This window comes from Phyllobates terribilis, unplaced genomic scaffold (genome assembly GCF_046119375.1).
Source record: "Phyllobates terribilis strain yellow unplaced genomic scaffold, ASM4611937v1 Scaffold_9__5_contigs__length_417890890, whole genome shotgun sequence".
In the NCBI taxonomy this organism is placed as follows: domain Eukaryota; kingdom Metazoa; phylum Chordata; class Amphibia; order Anura; family Dendrobatidae; genus Phyllobates; species Phyllobates terribilis.
Genome location: NW_027362769.1, coordinates 383917639 through 383940789, shown reverse-complemented (window position 1 = coordinate 383940789; position 23151 = coordinate 383917639). Strand labels below are relative to the sequence as shown.

At 42.0% G+C, this 23151-nt stretch overlaps 2 protein-coding genes across 2 annotated transcripts in view; one reads left to right on the top strand and one right to left on the bottom strand.

Annotated features, from left to right (window-relative positions):
• Positions 1–19551, bottom strand: part of SEC14L5 (SEC14 like lipid binding 5) — a 94850-nt gene extending 75299 nt beyond the window's left edge. The window contains exon 1 of the mRNA XM_073648553.1: positions 19428–19551. The gene's annotated coding sequence lies outside the window, so the exon portion shown is untranslated. The remainder of the gene's footprint in view (positions 1–19427) is intronic.
• PTX4 (pentraxin 4) overlaps positions 1–23151 on the top strand; it is a 154536-nt gene that overhangs the window by 1077 nt on the left and 130308 nt on the right. The gene's annotated exons all lie outside the window — the stretch shown is intronic.

Genomic DNA, 23151 nt, shown 5'->3' with positions numbered 1-23151 from the left:
ATTCTTGTACATAGGGAGCAGTATTATAGTAGTTATATTCTTGTATATAGGGGGCAGTATTATAGTAGTTATATTCTTGTGCATAGGTGGCAGTATTATAGTAGTTATATTCTTGTACATAGGGAGCAGTATTATAGTAGTTATATTCTTGTACATAGGGGCAGTATTATAGTAGTTATATTCTTGTACATAGGAGGAAGTATTATAGTAGTTATATTCTTGTACATAGGAGCAGTATTATAGTAGCTATATCATTGTACATAGGGGCAGTATTATAGTAGTTATATTCTTGTACATAGGAGCAGTATTATAGTAATTATATTCTTGTACATAGGGGGCAGTATTATAGTAGTTATATTCTTATACATAGGGAGCAGTATTATAGTAGTTATATTCTTGTACATAGGATCAGTATTATAGTAGTTATATTCTTGTATATTGGAGCAGTGTTATAGTAGTTATATTCTTGTACATAGGGGGCAGTATTATAGTAGTTATATTCTTGTACATAGAGGGCAGTATTATAGTAGTTATATTCTTGCACATAGAGGGCAGTATTATAGTAGTTATATTCTTGTACATAGAGGGCAGTATTATAGTAGTTATATTCTTGTACATAGTGGCAGTATTATAGTAGTTATATTCTTGTACATAGGAGGAAGTATTATAGTAGTTATATTCTTGTATATAGGGGGCAGTATTATAGTAGTTATATTCTTGTGCATAGGTGGCAGTATTATAGTAGTTATATTCTTGTACATAGGGAGCAGTATTATAGTAGTTATATTCTTGTACATAGGGGCAGTATTATAGTAGTTATATTCTTGTACATAGGAGGAAGTATTATAGTAGTTATATTCTTGTATATAGGGGGCAGTATTATAGTAGTTATATTCTTGTGCAAAGGGGGCAGTAATATAGCAGTTATATTCTTGTACATAGGGGGCAGTATTATAGTAGTTATATTCTTGTACATAGTGGCAGTATTATAGTAGTTATATTCTTGTACATAGAGGGCAGTATTATAGTAGTTATATTCTTGTACATAGAGGGCAGTATTATAGTAGTTATATTCTTGTACATAGAGGGCAGTATTATAGTAGTTATATTCTTGTACATAGAGGGCAGTATTATAGTAGCTATATCATTGTACATAGGGGCAGTATTATAGTAGTTATATTCTTGTACATAGGAGCAGTATTATAGTAATTATATTCTTGTACATAGGGGGCAGTATTATAGTAGTTATATTCTTGTACATAGGGAGCAGTATTATAGTAGTTATATTCTTGTACATAGGAGCAGTATTATAGTAGTTATATTCTTGTACATAGGATCAGTATTATAGTAGTTATATTCTTGTATATTGGAGCAGTGTTATAGTAGTTATATTCTTGTACATAGGGGGCAGTATTATAGTAGTTATATTCTTGTATATAGGAGCAGTATTATAGTAGTTATATTCTTGTACATAGGGGGCAGTATTATAGTAGTTATATTCTTGTATATAGGGGGCAGTATTATAGTAGTTATATTCTTGTGCATAGGGGGCAGTATTATAGCAGTTATATTCTTGTACATAGGGGGCAGTATTATAGTAGTTATATTCTTGTACATAGGGGGCAGCATTATAGTAGTTATATTCTTGTATATAGGGGGCAGTATTATAGTAGTTATATTCTTGTATATAGGGGCAGTATTATAGTAGTTATATTCTTGTACATAGTGGCAGTATTATAGTAGTTATATTCTTGTACATAGGAGCAGTATTATAGTAGTTATATTCTTGTACTTAGCGGGCAGTATTATAGTAGTTATATTCTTGTACATAGGAGCAGTATTACAGTAGTTATATTCTTGTACATAGGAGCAGTATTATAGTAGTTATATTCTTGTACATAGGAGCAGTATTATAGTAGTTATACTCTTGTACATAGGGGCAGTATTATAGTAATTATATTCTTGTACATAGGGGGCAGTATTATAGTAATTATATTCTTGTACATAGGGGGCAGTATTATAGTAGTTATATTCTTGTACATAGGGGCAGTATTATAGTAATTATATTCTTGTACATAGGGGGCAGTATTATAGTAATTATATTCTTGTACATAGGGGGCAGTATTATAGTAGTTATATTCTTGTACATAGGGAGCAGTATTATAGTAGTTATATTCTTGTACATAGGAGCAGTATTATAGTAGTTATATTCTTGTACATAGGAGCAGTGTTATAGTAGTTATATTCCTGTACATAGGAGCAGTATTATAGTAGTTATATTCTTGTATATAGGAGCAGTATTATAGTAGTTATATTCTTGTATATAGGAGCAGTATTATAGTAGTTATATTCTTGTATATAGGGGCAGTATTATAGTAGTTATATTCTTGTACATAGGGAGCAGTATTATAGTAGTTATATTCTTGTACATAGGGAGCAGTATTATAGTAGTTATATTCTTATACATAGTGGCAGTATTATAGTAGTTATATTCTTGTACATAGGGGCAGTATTATAGTAGTTATATTCTTGTATATAGGGGGCAGTATTATAGTAGTTATATTCTTGTATATAGGGGGCAGTATTATAGTAGTTATATTCTTGTACATAGGGAGCATTATTATAGTAGTTATATTCTTGTACATAGGGAGCAGTATTATAGTAGTTATATTCTTGTACATAGCGGCAGTATTATAGTAGTTATATTCTTGTACATAGGGGCAGTATTATAGTAGTTATATTCTTGGACATAGGGGGCAGTACTATAGTAGTTATATTCTTGCACATAGGAGCAGTATTATAGTAGTTATATTCTTGCACATAGAGGGCAGTACTATAGTAGTTATATTCTTGGACATAGGGGGCAGTACTATAGTAGTTATATTCTTGGACATATGGGGCAGTATTATAGTAGTTATATTCTTGTACATAGGAGCAGTATTATAGTAGTTATATTCTTGTACATAGGGGCAGTATTATAGTAGTTATATTCTTGTACATAGGAGCAGTATTATAGTAGTTATATTCTTGTATATAGGGGGCAGTATTATAGTAGTTATATTCTTGTGCATAGGGGGCAGTATTATAGCAGTTATATTCTTGTACATAGGGGCAGTATTATAGTAGTTATATTCTTGTACATAGGGGCAGTATTATAGTAGTTATATTCTTGTACATAGGAGCAGTATTATAGTAGTTATATTCTTGTACATAGGGGCAGTATTATAGTAGTTATAGTCTTGTACATAGGGGCAGTATTATAGTAGTTATAGTCTTGTACATAGGGGCAGTATTATAGTAGTTATAGTCTTGCACATAGAGGGCAGTATTATAGTAGTTAAAATGTGTGTCCTCAGCAAGGGCCTATCCTTCGTCCCTACTACCGATTTTGATGCTTTTGAAGTGGTTAAGGATTTACATTTGTTTGTTCGTAAATTAAAATGGAAAAAGCACTTTATTAGGGAAGGCAAGAAAAGTAGTAGGGACTTGGGGATTGAAGAAGATCTACTGGAGGACGTTAGACTTCTGTACCACTTGCGAGATTTAAACCCCAATATTGATGGAAAAGGCCCATTTACGGCCTTAAAGAATAGGAGTCAGAAGATACCACCATCATCTGGTGACATTTGCTCTATAGACGTATTTTTAAATCAGAGCCAGAATTTATACAGAAGGAATTAAGTTTGCAGAATACGATTGAACGTTTTCAGTTCCATCTAAAAGAGAGAAAACATAAGTTCTTCAGTAAAGATCTGGCAGAATTTAAAGATAATAAGGCCTACACCTTTCCAGTGATTAGAAATACAAGGACCACTGATATTGACCCTTCTTCGGAAACTGAGGTATCGGAAACTGAGGGGAAGGGTAAAAATTACAAAATTAGGGGGAGAGGTAGAGGATTTAATCAGGGGAGGAGCTCCAGTAAGAGATCACCACAGAGGAGCAATTTTTTAGACCTACAATATCCTCTCAGAAGCAGATTCAACAACCCCAACTAGAGCTTCAGATTATTAATCTCTCTAAAAGACAGTTGTTAGAAAACGAAATGTGTGTCCTCAGCAAGGGCCTATCCTTCGTCCCTACTACCGATTTTGATGCTTTTGAAGTGGTTAAGGATTTACATTTGTTTGTTCGTAAATTAAAATGGAAAAAGCACTTTATTAGGGAAGGCAAGAAAAGTAGTAGGGACTTGGGGATTGAAGAAGATCTACTGGAGGACGTTAGACTTCTGTACCACTTGGGAGATTTAAACCCCAATATTGATGGAAAAGGCCCATTTACGGCCTTAAAGAATAGGAGTCAGAAGATACCACCATCATCTGGTGACATTTGCTCTATAGACGTATTTTTAAATCTAGTGACAAAAGACTTGGTTGACCTTGAATACGGTAGAAACGATCGAAGCCATAATCTATCTAAGGGGGAAATGGAATGTTTGCTGAGATTGGAAGGGGACAAAAATATTGTAATAAAACCGTCTGACAAAGGCGGGAATTTAGTCATCATGGATACTGACCATTATCGTGCAATGTGTTTGGGGTTACTCGAACAGAAGGAGGGTTATCGGAGACTATCACATAACCCAACTAAGGATTTACATAACAAACTCAGGGAGTTGGTACAGGAAGGTTTCATTAACAAAGTGATTGATAAAAATGAAAAGGACTATCTGGTCCCAGCCTACCCGATCACAGCGACTTTTTATGGTCTTCCTAAAGTCCATAAAGGTCTGGAACCACTAAAAGCAAGACCCATTGTGTCTGGAATTAACAGCCTCACACATAAGGCAGGCACATATATTGATAAAATTCTGAGACCATTTGTGATAGCTTTAAATTCGTATGTGCGTGACACAGCGGACCTCTTGAGGAAACTCGAGGGTGTTGTATTGGAGCAAGACATGATTTTGGGGAATGTGGATGTAGAAGCCTTATACTCCTCGATCCCCCATGAATTTGGTTTAAGAGCCGTTGACTACTACCTAAGATCAAGGGGTAGACAATTCACTATACATAATGAGTTCACCTTGAAACTCCTTGAATTTTGTCTCAATAACAACGTCTTCACGTTCGATGGGGAATATTTCCACCAGCTCAGGGGCACAGCAATGGGGAGCCCATGTGCTCCCTCTTATGCTAATTTGCTCCTGGGCTGGTGGGAAGAAACCATGGTTTTTAATGAGTGTGACCTAGCCAACGGGGTTGTCATGTGGCTGCGATTTATTGACGATGTTTTTGTGATATGGAACGGAACACCGGATAGTTTCCGTGAATTCGTCGCAAGACTTAATGACAACCCGATTGGTCTACTATTTACATCGGAAGTGAATAGAACAAAATTGGCCTTTTTAGATGTATTGGTTTACAGAGAGGCTAATGGCGAATTAAGGACAGAAACCTATAGAAAACCAACAGCAACTAATACCCTCCTGAGATGGGAAAGCAATCATCCAGTCCCACTCAAAAGAGGTATCCCAAAGGGTCAAATTTTAAGGCTCAGGAGGAATTGCTCTGATGTTAATGACTATGAAAGACAAGCTTGGGACTTGAGAAACAGATTTCTAGATAGAGGATACCCTAAAAAGGTTCTGAATCAGGCCTATAGAGAGTCTTTGGTGAGAGAGAGAAGTGAGCTATTGGTTCCAAAAGCCAAACATCAAGAAGAGTCTACAATTAGATTCATAACACGATTCTGTAATAAATCTCAACAGGTCAAACAGATTTTTAAGAAACATTGGGGTATCCTTCGTATGGATGAGGACGTTGGAGATAAATTGGCCTCACAACCACAAATTACCTATCGTAGAGGGAGGTCCCTTAGGGATCGTCTCGTCCATAGTCATTTTATGTCTGAGCGTAGTCCCACATGGTTGGATCGAGGGGTTTCTGGCTGCTATCGGTGTAATAACTGCAAGGCATGTTCTGCCATGACCCAGGGTAATACTTTCAGGAGCTTTGTCAAGGGGAGGGAGTTCAAGATTAGGGAACTCATAAATTGTCGATCGAAGGGAGTGATATACAAAGCGACTTGTATATGCAAATTGGAATATATTGGGAAGACACGAAGGGAGTTTAAGAAAAGGATATTAGAACACTTACGTGATATAAAAAACAAGAAAGATACCCCAATAGCTAATCATGTAAACACTATGCACCAGGGGGATGCCAATGTCATTAAATTTATGGGCATTGAAAAGGTGACACCTTCGATAAGAGGAGGAAACTGGGATTTACGCATTTTACAAAAGGAAACTCGTTGGATCTTTACCCTGGGCACCACTACCCCACTTGGTATGAATGAGATTCTTTCCTTTGCCCCATTCCTTCCAGAATAGGGACAGAATAGGGTTAAGTAGATAGGGAAAGCCACCGTAGAGTGGGGGCGCCATTTGCGCAGGATTTGTAGGGTGCCAACCTCCACGTAGGTAGGGTAAGCAGATTAGTTATCACTATAGTTGTTTCATTAGGGCCTCCCCCCCTTTTTCTTCTGTTTCTCTTGAGAGGTCCGCTGTGGCTTTGGTGATTGATTAATATATTATTCTTTGAAACTATTTGTCCCACGGGAACCCCCATGTAACATACTGAAGCATTGCACTTATATGGTCTTTTCTATCTCGATAAAAACCTTTTTAATCCATGATCTATTTGTATAAATTTATGGAGAGAACTGTACGTGTTTAGACAATTAGGCAGTTTTTCTGGTGACTAACAGATAGAGCCTTCTTACACATTATTATTATTTGGGGTATTTGTTTTGATAGAGATGTGGACAACGGAGGGTGGCCTTTTCCCGCTGTTGAAAATCCTTTATCCCACTTAATATGATTGCTGGATCGCATGGGGGAGGAACCTGTGGGTTCCAGCATGGCGTGAGGCGGCACCACGTATTGGTAAGGTGATGCGTGTTTCCTAGCAGCACGCTTGCGTTCCATATCCATGGGAACGCGTGACGTTGACTTCCGGTAACGGGGTATTCTGGGACCGGAAGTGCGTTCCATGCCCATGGTAACGCGTGATGTTTACTTCCGGCAGTGTGGTATTCTGGGACCGGAAACACGTCACGGTCAGCGCGGTAATTATGAAGGAGCGCGGCTTAACGCACGCATATAAAGCAGGGCATAATGTGTACCCACTTGAGGCATTAGGATATGATTAAGGAACCAATGCAGGAATGAGGAATGATATACCCTTAATGAAGAGGAACTATATACCCCTGATGAAGGATTGAAACGCGTCGGGATGTTCCGTGGACAAACTGATCACCTATAATGTAAAGGGGGAGCAGACATAAAAAGACCCCGGGTGAGATGTTTCCATGTTCTATGAGGATTTAAATGCCTGGATGGTAATAGAAGGCTCCTCATAGTTCTATTTCTGTATACATACCTACCATTTAATAATGGCTTGTTATGTCTATGGGTATATGCATATATAGGTATGATCACCGTATATATTGCTATATGGGTATTTGGTGAGGTATACCTCGGCTTGGGATGTTCCATGGATTAACTCATCACCTGGAATGTAAAGGGGGAGCAGATATATATAAAAAGACCCCGGGTGAGAGGTTTCCATGTTTTATGAGGATTGAGTGCCTGGATGATAATAGAAGGCCCCTCATAGCTCTATTTGATTGTATACTTATTTACCATTTAATAATGGCTGGTTTTGTCTATGGGTATACACAGATATAGGTATAATCACCGTCTATATTGCTATATGGGCATTTGGTGAGATATACCTTGTTTTTTTGCGTATCTGTGGGGTTCTCTTTTTGGACTTCATAGCTTGAATACCTTCATTATTCTTACTTATGCTGGACCTAACAGGGCCTGATATTCTGTCCAGCTATATCGTAGATATTTATATCTTTTTACTTATGATACACCATATGGGCATCATGTTATAAATTTCTTTTTAGACTTTTCATTAATAAAAGTTATATTTTATGTACTTATTTGCTATATCTAGCAGTATTATAGTAGTTATATTCTTGTACATAGGGAGCAGTATTATAGTAGTTATATTCTTGTACATAGGGGCAGTATTATAGTAGTTATATTCTTGTACATAGGGGCAGTATTATAGTAGTTATATTCTTGTCCATAGGGGGCAGTATTATAGTAGTTATATTCTTGTACATAGGGAGCAGTATTATAGCAGTTATATTCTTGTACATAGGGGGCAGTATTATAGTAGTTATATTCTTGTACATAGGGGCAGTATTATAGTAGTTATATTCTTGTATATAGGGGTAGTATTATAGTAGTTATATTCTTGTACATAGAGGCAGTATTATAGTAGTTATATTCTTGTACATAGGAGCAGTATTATAGTAGTTATAGTCTTGTACATAGGGGCAGTATTATAGTAGTTATAGTCTTGTACATAGGGGCAGTATTATAGTAGTTATAGTCTTGTACATAGGGGCAGTATTATAGTAGTTATAGTCTTGCACATAGAGGGCAGTATTATAGTAGTTATATTCTTGGACATAGGGGGCAGTACTATAGTAGTTATATTCTTGTACATAGGGGCAGTATTATAGTAGTTATATTCTTGTACATAGGGGGCAGTATTATATTAGTTATATTCTTGTACATAGGAGCAGTATTATAGTAGTTATATCCTTGTACATAGGGGCAGTATTATAGTAGTTATATTCTTGTACATAGGAGCAGTATTATAGTAGTTATATTCTTGCACATAGAGGGCAGTATTATAGTAGTTATATTCTTGTACATAGGAGCAGTATTATAGTAGTTATATCCTTGTACATAGGGGGCAGTATTATAGTAGTTATATTCTTGTACATAGGAGCAGTATTATAGTAGTTATATTCTTGCACATAGAGGGCAGTATTATAGTAGTTATATTCTTGGACATCGGGGGCAGTACTATAGTAGTTATATTCTTGTACATAGGGGCAGTATTATAGTGGTTATATTCTTGTACATAGGGGCTGTGTTATAGTAGTTATATTCTTGTACATAGGGGGGCAGTATTATAGTAGTTATATTCTTGTACATAGGGGCAGTATTATAGTAGTTATATTCTTGTACATAGGGGGCAGTATTATAGTAGTTATATTCTTGTACATAGGGGGCAGTATTATATTAGTTATATTCTTGTACATAGGAGCAGTATTATAGTAGTTATATCCTTGTACATAGGGGCAGTATTATAGTAGTTATATTCTTGCACATAGAGGGCAGTATTATAGTAGTTATATTCTTGGACATCGGGGGCAGTACTATAGTAGTTATATTCTTGTACATAGGGGCAGTATTATAGTAGTTATATTCTTGTACATAGGGGGCAGTATTATAGTAGTTATATTCTTGTACATAGGAGCAGTATTATAGTAGTTATATTCTTGTACATAGGGGCAGTGTTATAGTGGTTATATTCTTGTACATAGGGGCAGTGTTATAGTAGTTATATTCTTGTACATAGGGAGCAGTATTATAGTAGTTATATTCTTGTACATAGGGAGCAGTATTATAGTAGTTATATTTTTGAACATAAGATGACTGCACATATTGTAAACCTACATCAGTTAGTATAATATTCCCATGGACTTATCTTTCAACCGTTTCTGTGAAATGTTCCCACGTGGTAACATCACACTGGAGATGGTAGCACTAGGACCCAGTAAGTACCTTGATGCCGATAATCCCGGTTGTCAGGTAGTCGGTATTACACGTGGTTATATGTGTACATTGTCCACACGTGCCGCTTCTGGTAAACACTCGGCAATAAAGGAACAGTGACTTAAAAAAAATATATATTCTTGCAGGAAACGTAATGGCTGCCCTGTCCCTTTAAGTATCTGAAGATTAGGATTCTTAGTGCCTATGTTATCCCAGCGTTGCCCCAAATAACCTTCCTGAGTGTCGTCTTCTCTGCAGAACTTCCACTTATCAGGCTGAGAAGATATTTCTGCACATAAAGGACCGGTGCGACCACAGGAGGGTAATAGGCGTACCCAGGATACTACTACAGTCAGGCTGCCGGAGGGGCTGCGCACCGGCTCTGGTAACACATGGATGTAATGTGACCCGGTTTCATAGATACCCATACGGCGAGAGGGAAGGAGCCGCCTGCAGCCTGACACCGGGCGGCTATTTTGGTGACGGAATAGTATGTGCTGCGGGGACCCTATAAAAACTGTCATTAAAGAACATGTCCCTTTAAAAAAAAAAATATATATATATATATATACACTGCTCAAAAAACTAAAGGGAACACTGAAATAACACATCCTAGATCTGAATGAATGAAATATTCTCATTTAATACTTTGTTCTGTAGAAGCTGAATGTGCTGACAACAAAATCACACAAAAATCATCAATGGAAATCACATTTATTAACCAATGGAGGCCTGGATTTGGAGTCACCCCCAAAATTAAAGTGGGAAAACACACTACATGCTGATCCAACTTTGATGTAATGTCCTTAAAACAAGTCAAAATGAGGCTCAGTATCGTGTGTGGCCTCCACGTGCCTGTATGACCTCCCTACAACGCCTGGGCATGCTCCTGATGAGGCTGAGTATTGTGTGTGGCCTCCACGTGCCTGTATGACCTCCCTACAACGCCTGGGCATGCTCCTGATGAGGCTCAGTATAGTGTGTGGCCTCCACGTGCCTGTATGACCTCCCTACAACGCCTGGGCATGCTCCTGATGAGGCTGAGTATAGTGTGTGGCCTCCACGTGCCTGTATGACCTCCCTACAACGCCTGGGCATGCTCCTGATGTGGCTGAGTATTGTGTGTGGCCTCCACGTGCCTGTATGACCTCCCTACAACGCCCGGGCATGCTCCTGATGAGGCTGAGTATTGTGTGTGGCCTCCACGTGCCTGTATGACCTCCCTACAACACCTGGACATGCTCCTGATGAGGCTGAGTATTGTGTGCGGCCTCCACGTGCCTGTATGACCTCCCTACAACGCCTGGGCATGCTCCTGATGAGGCTCAGTATTGTGTGTGGCCTCCACGTGCCTGTATGACCTCCCTACAACGCCTGGGCATGCTCCTGATGAGGCTCAGTATTGTGTGTGGCCTCCACGTGCCTGTATGACCTCCCTACAACGCCTGGACATGCTACTGATGAGGCTCAGTATTGTGTGCGGCCTCCACGTGCCTGTATGACCTCCGTACAACGCCTGGGCATGCTCCTGATGAGGCTGAGTATTGTGTGTGGCCTCCACGTGCCTGTATGACCTCCCTACAACGCCTGGGCATGCTCCTGATGAGGCTCAGTATTGTGTGTGGCCTCCACGTGCCTGTATGACCTCCCTACAACGCCTGGGCATGCTCCTGATGAGGCTGAGTATTGTGTGTGGCCTCCACGTGCCTGTATGACCTCCCTACAACGCCTGGGCATGCGCCTGATGAGTCTCAGTATTGTGTGTGGCCTCCACGTGCCTGTATGACCTCCCTACAACGCCTGGGCATGCTCCTGATGAGGCTGAGTATTGTGTGTGACCTCCACGTGCCTGTATGACCTCCCTACAACGCCTGGGCATGCTCCTGATGAGGCTCAGTATTGTGTGTGGCCTCCACGTGCCTGTATGACCTCCCTACAACGCCTGGGCATGCTCCTGATGAGGCTGAGTATTGTGTGTGGCCTCCACGTGCCTGTATGGCCTCCTTACAACGCCTGGGCATGCGCCTGATGAGGCTCAGTATTGTGTGTGGCCTCCACGTGCCTGTATGACCTCCCTACAATGCCTGGGCATGCTCCTGATGAGGCTCAGTATTGTGTGCGGCCTCCACGTGCCTGTATGACCTCCGTACAACGCCTGGGCATGCTCCTGATGAGGCTGAGTATTGTGTGTGGCCTCCACGTGCCTGTATGACCTCCCTACAACGCCTGGGCATGCGCCTGATGAGTCTCAGTATTGTGTGTGGCCTCCACGTGCCTGTATGACCTCCCTACAACGCCTGGGCATGCTCCTGATGAGGCTGAGTATTGTGTGTGGCCTCCACGTGCCTGTATGACCTCCCTACAACGCCTGGGCATGCTCCTGATGAGGCTCAGTATTGTGTGTGGCCTCCACGTGCCTGTATGACCTCCCTACAACGCCTGGGCATGCGCCTGATGAGTCTCAGTATTGTGTGTGGCCTCCACGTGCCTGTATGACCTCCCTACAACGCCTGGACATGCTCCTGATGAGGCTGAGTATTGTGTGTGGCCTCCACGTGCCTGTATGACCTCCCTACAACGCCTGGGCATGCTCCTGATGAGGCTCAGTATTGTGTGTGGCCTCCACGTGCCTGTATGACCTCCCTACGACGCCTGGGCATGCTCCTGATGAGGCTGAGTATTGTGTGTGGCCTCCAAGTGCCTGTATGACCTCCCTACAACGCCTGGGCATGCTCCTGATGAGGCTCAGTATTGTGTGTCGCCTCCACGTGACTGTATGACCTCCCTACAACTCCTGGACATGCTCCTGATGAGGTTCAGTATTGTGTGTGGCCTCCATGTGCCTGTATGACCTCCCTACAACGCCTGGGCATGCTCCTGATGAGGCTGAGTATTGTGTGTGGCCTCCACGTGCCTGTTTGACCTACCTACAACGCCTGGACATGCTCCTGATGAGGCTGAGTATTGTGTGTGGCCTCCACGCGCCTGTATGACCTCCCTACAATGCCTGGGCATGCTCCTGATGAGGCTCAGTATTGTGTGTGGCCTCCACGTGCCTGTATGACCTCCCTACAACGCCTGGGCATGCTCCTGATGAGTTTGCGGATGGTCTCCTGTGGGATCTCCTCCCAGACCTGGACTAAAGCATCCGCCAACTCCTGGACAGTCTGTGGTACAACGTGACGTTGGTGGATGGAGCGAGACATGATGTCCCAGATGTGCTCAATCGGATTCAGGTCTGGGGAACGGGTTGGCCAGTCCATAGCTTCAATGCCTTCATCTTGCAGGAACTGCTGACACACTCCAGCCACATGAGGTCTGGCACTGTCCTGCATTAGGAGGAACCCAGGGCCAACCGCACCAGCATATGGTCTCACAAGGGGTCTGAGGATCTCATCTCGGTACCTAATGGCAGTCAGGCTACCTCTGGCGAGCACATGGAGGTCTGTGCGGCCCTCCAAAGAAATGCCACCCCACAACATTACTGACCCACTGCCAAACCGGTCATGCTGAAGGATATTGCAGGCAGCAGATCGCTCTCCACGGCGTCTCCAGACTCTGTCACGTCTGTCACATGTGCTCAATGTGAACCTGCTTTCATCTGTGAAGAGCACAGGGCACCGGTGGCGACTTTACCAATCCTGGTGTTCTGTGGCAAATGACAAGCGTCCTGCATGGTGTTGGGCTGTGAGCACAACCCCCATCTGTGGACGTCGGACCCTCATACCACCCTCATGGAGTCGGTTTCTAACCGTTTGTGCAGACACATGCACATTTGTGGCCTGCTGGAGGTCATTTTTCAGGGCTCTGGCAGTGCTCCTCCTATTTCTCCTTGCACAAAGGCGGAGGTAGCGGTCCTGCTGCTGGGTTGTTGCCCTCCTACGGCCCCCTCCACGTCTCCTGGTGTACTGGCCTGTCTCCTGGTAGCGCCTCCAGCCTCTGGACACTACGCTGAGAGACACAGCAAACCTTCTTGCCACAGCTCGCATTGATGTGCCATCCTGGATGAGCTGCACTACCTGAGCAACTTCTGTGGGTTGTAGAGTCTGCCTCATGCTACCACTAGTGTGAAAGCACAACCAACATTCAAAAGTGACCAAAACATCAGCCAGAAAGCATTGGTACTGAGATGTTGTCTGTGGTCCCCACCTGCAGAACCACTCCTTTATTGAGGGTGTCTTGATAATTGCCAGTAATTTCCATCTATTGTCTATTCCATTTGCACCACAGCATGTGAAATTGATTGTCAATCAGTGTTGCTTCCTAAGTGGACAGTTTGATTTCACAGAAGTTTGATTTACTTGGAGTTATATTCTGTTGTTTAAGTGTTCCCTTTATTTTTTTGAGCAGTGTATGTATATGTATATATATATATATATATATATATATTTTCACACTGCTTTTTCAGAGTACTGAATGGCAAATCTGTGAAAGTTTTAAATTTCATGTCCCCATTAGTTGACAGCAAGAAGAGAAGAGATCTTGCAAATGGTCAAACACTAAGGAAACAGGTCGTCCTGCCCCCACGGCCCACCCGAAGTGACAGTCTCGCCTCGTCCTGGCCTTAGACATAATCCTACTTTATTAATGTCTTCTGCCAATTACAAGACGCTCATTCCACAGGATACGGTTACACACAGGAGCTTTGAAACTTCGCCAGAGCTGTCTTCCTATCCCTGTCCCCCATATATTAAGTAACATGTAGCGCCCTTCAGAGCTGAAATCACCAGTATCCTACACACATGATCCTTCACCAGTCACTATAGGGCAATGCAGACATGAGCAACAGCCCGCAACCGCAATATCACAACCATGTCATGTGTATGGTACGACATGAGGAGGCTAAATTGACCAATATGGGGGCTGTTAATCCTCTCAGACATCCCAGTAAGCACTTGTCATCCATTTGGACATTTCGAGGGGCTGTTTCGCCTCTGATCCTTTCTTTCTAAATCATATAACGTTGTAGATCTTTCTTTGCTGATCAATTTGACGCTTTTTCCATTTCTATACAAAGCTCCTTTCAAATCTTATTGTGGATTTTACTTGCTTGCAGTACCGCTATTGACCACCACCTTCAACAAGCTGTTTCCTATTGAATCCAATGCAACAGCGCCTCCCTCAACTTCTAAAATGGCCAAAATTCAGAATTTCTGAAACCTTGTAACTTTGGATTTACAAATATTTATACAAAATAAACGACATCCTTATAACCAGAGAGAAAAACTCTGAAATATCTGATCTTTAAAGCGTAAGTGATACAAACCCTTTAAATTGGCCAGTTGGATGAATTAATGGGCATACGGAAGTGATTTTTTCAGTGCAAAGGACCATTATGGGAATTTTTCATCAAAGCAAATAGCAAAAGTTTTGTATTTCACCATACCAAGTCCATATAAAATTAAACGCCTAGTTTGGGGCGATATCTATGGACACCGAGGGTATAAAAATGGCATAAAAAAAAAAGCAAAAATCCCAGATCAGCCTTTCTAGAAAGCAATAAAGTCATCTGGTCTCAGGTTTCCAGGCTCTTCTATCAGTCGATCGGCGTGCCACCTTCTCAAGGACAAGATCTTTCCACGGATATCGGACAATGGAAACTCGAATTACAGCTCAAAGGCGCAGAAAAAAGTACGAAATGTCGGAGCGTGTTATAAATCTCCAGCTGATGCTGTCAGCCTCAAAGTCAATCTCCTCAAGGTCGGGAGGAAATCAGGACTCCAGAAAAATCCTGAGAAATGCAAAGGAAACTTCAGAGTTTCATCCAAGGTGTAACCAGGCCACTTTACCATTCAGGAGCCTGGGAAAGCTGAGTGACAACCCATACAGAGGTTACTCATCCCCCTATAAGGGCTGTAACCCAGATTTATTTCGGTCCATAACATAAGTATGAAGCAATCCAGTATGCAACTGGGCTGATTTACCATTCAGGAGCCTGGGAAAGCTGAGTGGTGACTCACATGGCGGTTACTTTAGCTCCTACAGTCCACTACACAGGTATATGATGTTATACCTCATCCAATGTGCACCTTGGCTGTTCAAGAGCCTGGGAAAGCTGAGTGACAACTCACATGGCCACTAGTCCAGCTCTCTATTAACCAACTTTCTAAAAGTCCTTATGAAGTCAAATCCCTATTCACTATTGTAATTAGGTTCATTACAGTTCAGGAGCTTGGAAAAGCTGAGTGATGACTCACATGGCCACCGAATTATAAAGTCAATGTGTAACAAGGCTGCTCTACCACTCAGGGGCTCAGGAAAGCTGGATAATGACTGATATGGCCACCGAATTAAAAAGTCAATGTGTAACTACGCTCCTCTACCACTCAGGGGCTCGGGAAAGCTGGATGATGACTCACATGGCCACAGAATTATAACGTCAGTGTGTAACTAGGCAGCTCTACCACTCAGTAACTCGGGAAAGCTGAGTGATGACTGATATGGCCACCGAATTATAAAGTCAATGTGTAACTACGCGGCTCTACCACTCAGGGGCTCGGGAAAGCTGAGTGATGACTGATATGGCCACCGAATTATAAAGTCAATGTGTAACTACGCTCCTCTACCACTCAGGGGCTCGGGAAAGCTGGATGATGACTCACATGGCCACAGAATTATAAAGTCAATGTGTAACTAGGCTGATCTACCACTCAGGGGCTCGGGAAAGCTGAGTGATGACTAATATGGCCACCAAATTATAACGTCAGTGTGTAACTAGGCTGCTCTACCACTCAGGGGCTCGGGAAAGCTGAGTGATGACTGATATGGCCACCGAATGATAAAGTCAATGTGTAACTAGGCTGCTCTACCACTCAGGGGCTCGGGAAAGCTGGATGATGACTCACATGGCCACCGAATTATAACATCAGTGTGTAACTAGGCTGCTCTACCACTCAGGGGCTCGGGAAAGCTGAGTGATGACAGGTATGGCCACACTTTCAGCTCTTATATAAGTTGTAAACCAGTATGGGAAATCCAACATTCAATGTGTAGTAAAGCAGTTTTGTCATTCGGGGACGAGGAAAAGCTGAGTGGCGACCCATATGGCCACTCTTTCCCATGGGTTATAAACTAGCTTTCTTAGAGCCCTGAATGGTAAATATGTCCTAGTTCTGCAGTCACATTTCCCCATACACAGTTTTGTCATTCAGAGTGCTGGAAAAGCTGGGTGATAGGTTCACACAAGGGTTTTTGTAGAGTTGTGAATCGCACACTGGCCGAGCTATGCAGTCATGTACTAATCGTCAGCTTTGTCATTCAGGGTCATGAAAAAGCTGAGTGCCAACCCTTATAGAAGCCATCCCAGGTCCCTCAATGGGTTGTATGACCCAGCTTTCTTAGAATGAAGGATACAATCATTGGCAGCTTTGCCGTTCAGGGTCCTGGGAGAGCCGGGTGACGGAGGGTTTGCATTTGTTAATCTTGCTATAAGCCGGCTTCCCACAGACAATCCAAGTGACACGCGAAACACAAATCAGCCCGATCCCGCGGTCGGACGGTGACATGATAATCCCGGGATTTGCATGACCGCAGCGAGCCATGGCGGCCACCGTGCAGCTGCAAAAGTATCCATGCCCCTGATAACAGGGCAGAAAGCGGGGGCAGAAAGCTTTGCATCCTGCGGATGGAGCGTCCGATGGCTTCTACCACCACAAACCCCTTCTCTCCCGATCAGAGGATTTGCAGAGGGTTTTCGTTACAATTGTATCCAGTACAATCCTCCCCACGCTGATACATTGTAACAAACCATTGTCCACCAGTGACCTCCTGCTATCAACTCTCCAACTCTCATCATCCGCTCCCTGGAGTCTGTAAGCCGCCGACCTGTAACCTGCTGCGATCAATACCCAATGTCCAGCACTGGAATGATGCTGTAGAGGGCGCCAGTGGTGAGGGTCTCTGCGGGTCACCCAGCTGTCACACACTGTCCGCTGCACCTATCACTGCTCATCAGTAAACATCCTCATCTGTCAATCACAGCGAAGCCCCGCCCACCAGGATCAATCACAGAGACCAATGGTTGTTTATAGATCACCTGGGAGGGAACCTGGCAGCACAGCAACCAATCACAGATCTCAGGTATAAGTATTATACACCCCCCTGGTGCACAGGTATTATACACCCCCCTGGTGCACAGGTATTATAATAATAATCTTTATTTTTTATATAGCGCTAACATATTCCGCAGTGCTTTACATACATTATCGTCGCTGTCCCCATCGGGGCTCACAATCTAGATTCCCTATCAGTATGTCTTTGGAGTGTGGGAGGAAACCGGAGAACCCGGAGGAAACCCACACAAACACAGGGAGAACATACAAACTCCTGGCAGATGTTGTCCTTGGTGGGATTTGAACCCAGGACCCCAGCAAGGCTGCAGTGCTAACCACTGCGCCACCGTGCCGCCCCCCTGGTGCCCAGGTATTATACACCCCCTGGTGCCCAGGTATTATACACCCCCCTGGTGCCCAGGTACTATACTCCCCCCTGGTGCCCAGGTACTATACTGCCCCCTGGTGCACAGGTACTATACTCCCCCCTGGTGCACAGGTACTATACTCCCCCCTGGTGCACAGGTACTATACTCCCCCCTGGTGCACAGGTACTATACTCCCCCCTGGTGCACAGGTACTATACTCCCCCCTGGTGCACAGGTATTATACAACCCCCTGGTGCACAGGTATTATACAACCCCCTGGTGCACAGGTATTATACAACCCCCTTGTGCACAGGTATTATACACCCCCCTGGTGCACAGGTACTATACTCCCCTGGTGCACCGGTATTATACACCCCCCTGGTGCACAGGTATTATACACCCCCTGGTGCCCAGGTATTATACACCCCCCTGGTGCCCAGGTACTATACTCCCCCCTGGTGCACAGGTACTATACTCCCCCCTGGTGCACAGGTACTATACTCCCCCCTGGTGCACAGGTACTATACTCCCCCCTGGTGCACAGGTACTATACTCCCCCCTGGTGCACAGGTACTATACTCCCCCCTGGTGCACAGGTACTATACTCCCCCTGGTGCACAGGTATTATACAACCCCCTGGTGCACAGGTATTATACACCCCCCTGGTGCACAGGTATTATACACCCCCCTGGTGCACAGGTACTATACTCCCCCGGTGCACCGGTATTATACACCCCCCTGGTGCACAGGTATTATACACTCCCCCGATGCACAGGTATTATACACTCCCCCGATGCACAGGTATTATACACCCCCCTGGTGCACAGGTACTATACTCCCCCCGGTGCACCGGTATTATACACCCCCCTGGTGCACAGGTATTATACACCCCCCTGGTGCACAGGTACTATACTCCCCCGGTGCACCGGTATTATACACCCCCCTGGTGCACAGGTATTATACACCCCCCTGGTGCACAGGTACTATACTCCCCCGGTGCACCGGTATTATACACCCCCCTGGTGCACAGGTATTATACACTCCCCCGATGCACAGGTATTATACACCCCCCTGGTGCACAGGTATTATACACTCCCCCGATGCACAGGTATTATACACCCCCCTGGTGCACAGGTATTATACACTCCCCCGATGCACAGGTATTATACACCCCCCTGGTGCACAGGTATTATACACTCCCCCTGGTGCACAGGTATTATACACTCCCCCATGCACAAGTATTATACACTCCCCTGGTGCACAGGTATTATACACTCCCCCGATGCACAGGTATTATACACCCCCCTGGTGCACAGGTATTATACTCCCCCGGTGCACGGTCCCCCGCATACTCACACTGCCCCGCTCTCGTCCCCTCCGTCCCGGCCGCCGGCGGCTCCTCTTCTGCTGTCACACATTATCGCTCCTTCATCCCAAGCCACGCCCACAGCACACACGTGCAGCTGTAACTCCGCCCATCACCATGGCAATAGAACACTAAAACCAATGCAGCTTGCGATTGGCTCTTCCCATAATAGTAAAGAACCAATGAGTTACTAACAATAGTCACACCCCTCCACAGAGGAGACCCGGCCCTGCACCTGTCTCCTGGCAGCTCCTCCCCTCTACAGACCACAATTTGGTATTTTTCTAACGATTCCCCTAAAAGATTCAAAGTAAAAGGCTGTACCATTGTGATATGATGGGGGAGGGACGTGTCACACAAACCTGTCCTGGCACAGCAGCTCCTGACAGTGAGAAGAACCAGTCCTATGTGCCATAGACCCCCACAGTGCATCACATGACAGGGCCAGGCTGCAGTGTACTGGAGATGGGGTCACAGTTATATCATCACATATAGAGTCATATCTATCTGTCCATCATCACATTGTGTCTATAGCGGCCTGCATTATCATCAGCGACAAAACTCATCTCCATCACCGTCCAGACATCAGCAAGAGGCAGAGGAGAACAACACTGACCATGGCTGCCATCTGCTGGTGACAGGAGGAATTACAGAAATCATTCCAGCTCTTCTAATCCCTGAATGCAGAAGGGAGCAGTATTAGAGTAGTCATATTCTTGTACATAGGGGCAGTATTAGAGTAGTCATATTCTTGTGCATAGGGGGCAGTATTATAGCAGTTATATTCTTGTACATAGGGGGCAGTATTATAGTAGTTATATTCTTGTACATAGGGGCAGTATTAGAGTAGTCATATTCTTGTGCATAGGAGCAGTATTATAGCAGTTATATTCTTGTACATAGGGGGCAGTATTATAGTAGTTATATTCTTGTACATAGGAGCAGTATTATAGTAGTTATATTCTTGTACATAGGGGGCAGTATTATAGTAGTTATATTCTTGTACATAGGGGCAGTATTAGAGTAGTCATATTCTTGTGCATAGGGGGCAGTATTATAGCAGTTATATTCTTGTACATAGGGGGCAGTATTATAGTAGTTATATTCTTGTACATAGGAGCAGTATTATAGTAGTTATATTCTTGTACATAGGAGCAGTATTATAGTAGTTATATTCTTGTACATAGGGGCAGTATTATAGTAGTTATATTCTTGTACATAGGAGCAGTATTATAATAGTTATATTCTTGTATATAGAGGCCAGTATTATAGTAGTCATATTCTTGTACATAGGAGCAGTATTATAGTAGTTATATTCTTGTACACAGGGGCAGTATTATAGTAGTTATATTCTTGTACACAGGGGCAGTATTATAGTAGTTATATTCTTGTACATAGGAGCAGTATTATAGTAGTTATATTCTTGTACATAGGGGGCAGTATTATAGTAGTTATATTCTTGTACACAGGGGCAGTATTATAGTAGTTATATTCTTGTACATAGGGGCAGTATTATAGTAGTTATATTCTTGTACATAAGGAGCAGTATTATAGTAGTTATATTCTTGTACACAGGGGCAGTATTATAGTAGTTATATTCTTGTACATAGGAGCAGTATTATAGTAGTTATATTCTTGTACATAGGGGGCAGTATTATAGTAGTTATATTCTTGTACATGGGGGCAGTATTATAGTAGTTATATTCTTGTACATAAGGAGCAGTATTATAGTAGTTATATTCTTGTACATAAGGAGCAGTATTATAGTAGTTATATTCTTGTACATAAGGAGCAGTATTATAGTAGTTATATTCTTGTACATAGGGGGCAGTATTATAGTAGTTATATTCTTGTACATAGGAGCAGTATTATAGTAGTTATATTCTTGTACATAGGGGGCAGTATTATAGTAGTTATATTCTTGTACATGGGGGCAGTATTATAGTAGTTATATTCTTGTACATAGGAGCAGTATTATAGTAGTTATATTCTTGTACATAGGGGGCAGTATTATAGTAGTTATATTCTTGTACATAGGAGCAGTATTATAGTAGTTATATTCTTGTACATAGGGGGCAGTATTATAGTAGTTATATTCTTGTACATGGGGGCAGTATTATAGTAGTTATATTCTTGTACATAGGAGCAGTATTATAGTAGTTATATTCTTGTACATAGGGGGCAGTATTAAAGTAGTTATATTCTTGTACATAGGGGGCAGTATTATAGTAGTTATATTCTTGTACATGGGGGCAGTATTATAGTAGTTATATTCTTGTACATAGGAGCAGTATTATAGTTGTTATATTCATGTACATAGGGGGCAGTATTATAGTAGTTATATTCTTGTACATAGGAGCAGTATTATAGTAGTTATATTCTTGTACATAGGGGGCAGTATTATAGTAGTTATATTCTTGTACATGGGGGCAGTATTATAGTAGTTATATTCTTGTACATAAGGAGCAGTATTATAGTAGTTATATTCTTGTACACAGGGGCAGTATTATAGTAGTTATATTCTTGTACATAGGGGGCAGTATTATAGTAGTTATATTCTTGTATATAGGGGTAGTATTATAGCAGTTATATTCTTGTACATAGGGGGCAGTATTATAGTAGTTATATTCTTGTACATAGGAGCAGTATTATAGTAGTTATATTCCTGTACATAGGGGGCAGTATTATAGTAGTTATATTCTTGTACGTAGGGGTAGTATTATAGTAGTTATATTCTTGTACATAGGGGGCAGTATTATAGTAGTTATATTCTTGTATATAGGGGCAGTATTATAGTAATTATATTCTTGTACATAGGAGCAGTATTATAGTAGTTATATTCTTGTATATAGGGGCAGTATTATAGTAGTTATATTCTTGTACATAGGAGCAGTATTATAGTAGTTATATTCTTGTATATAGGGGCAGTATTATAGTAGTTATATTCTTGTACATAGGAGCAGTATTATAATAGTTATATTCTTGTATATAGAGGCCAGTATTATAGTAGTCATATTCTTGTACATAGGAGCAGTATTATAGTAGTTATATTCTTGTACATAGGGGGCAGTATTATAGTAGTTATATTCTTGTACATGGGGGCAGTATTATAGTAGTTATATTCTTGTACATAGGAGCAGTATTATAGTAGTTATATTCTTGTACATAGGGGGCAGTATTATAGTAGTTATATTCTTGTACATAGGAGCAGTATTATAGTAGTTATATTCCTGTACATAGGGGGCAGTATTATAGTAGTTATATTCTTGTACATAGGAGCAGTATTATAGTAGTTATATTCTTGTACATAGGGGGCAGTATTATAGTAGTTATATTCTTGTACATGGGGGCAGTATTATAGTAGTTATATTCTTGTACATAAGGAGCAGTATTATAGTAGTTATATTCTTGTACACAGGGGCAGTATTATAGTAGTTATATTCTTGTACATAGGAGCAGTATTATAGTAGTTATATTCTTGTACATAGGGGGCAGTATTATAGTAGTTATATTCTTGTACATAGGGGGCAGTATTATAGTAGTTATATTCTTGTATATAGGGGGCAGTATTATAGTAGTTATATTCTTGTACACAGGGGCAGTATTATAGTAGTTATATTCTTGTACACAGGGGCAGTATTATAGTAGTTATATTCTTGTACATAGGGGCAGTATTATAGTAGTTATATTCTTGTACATAGAGGCAGTATTATA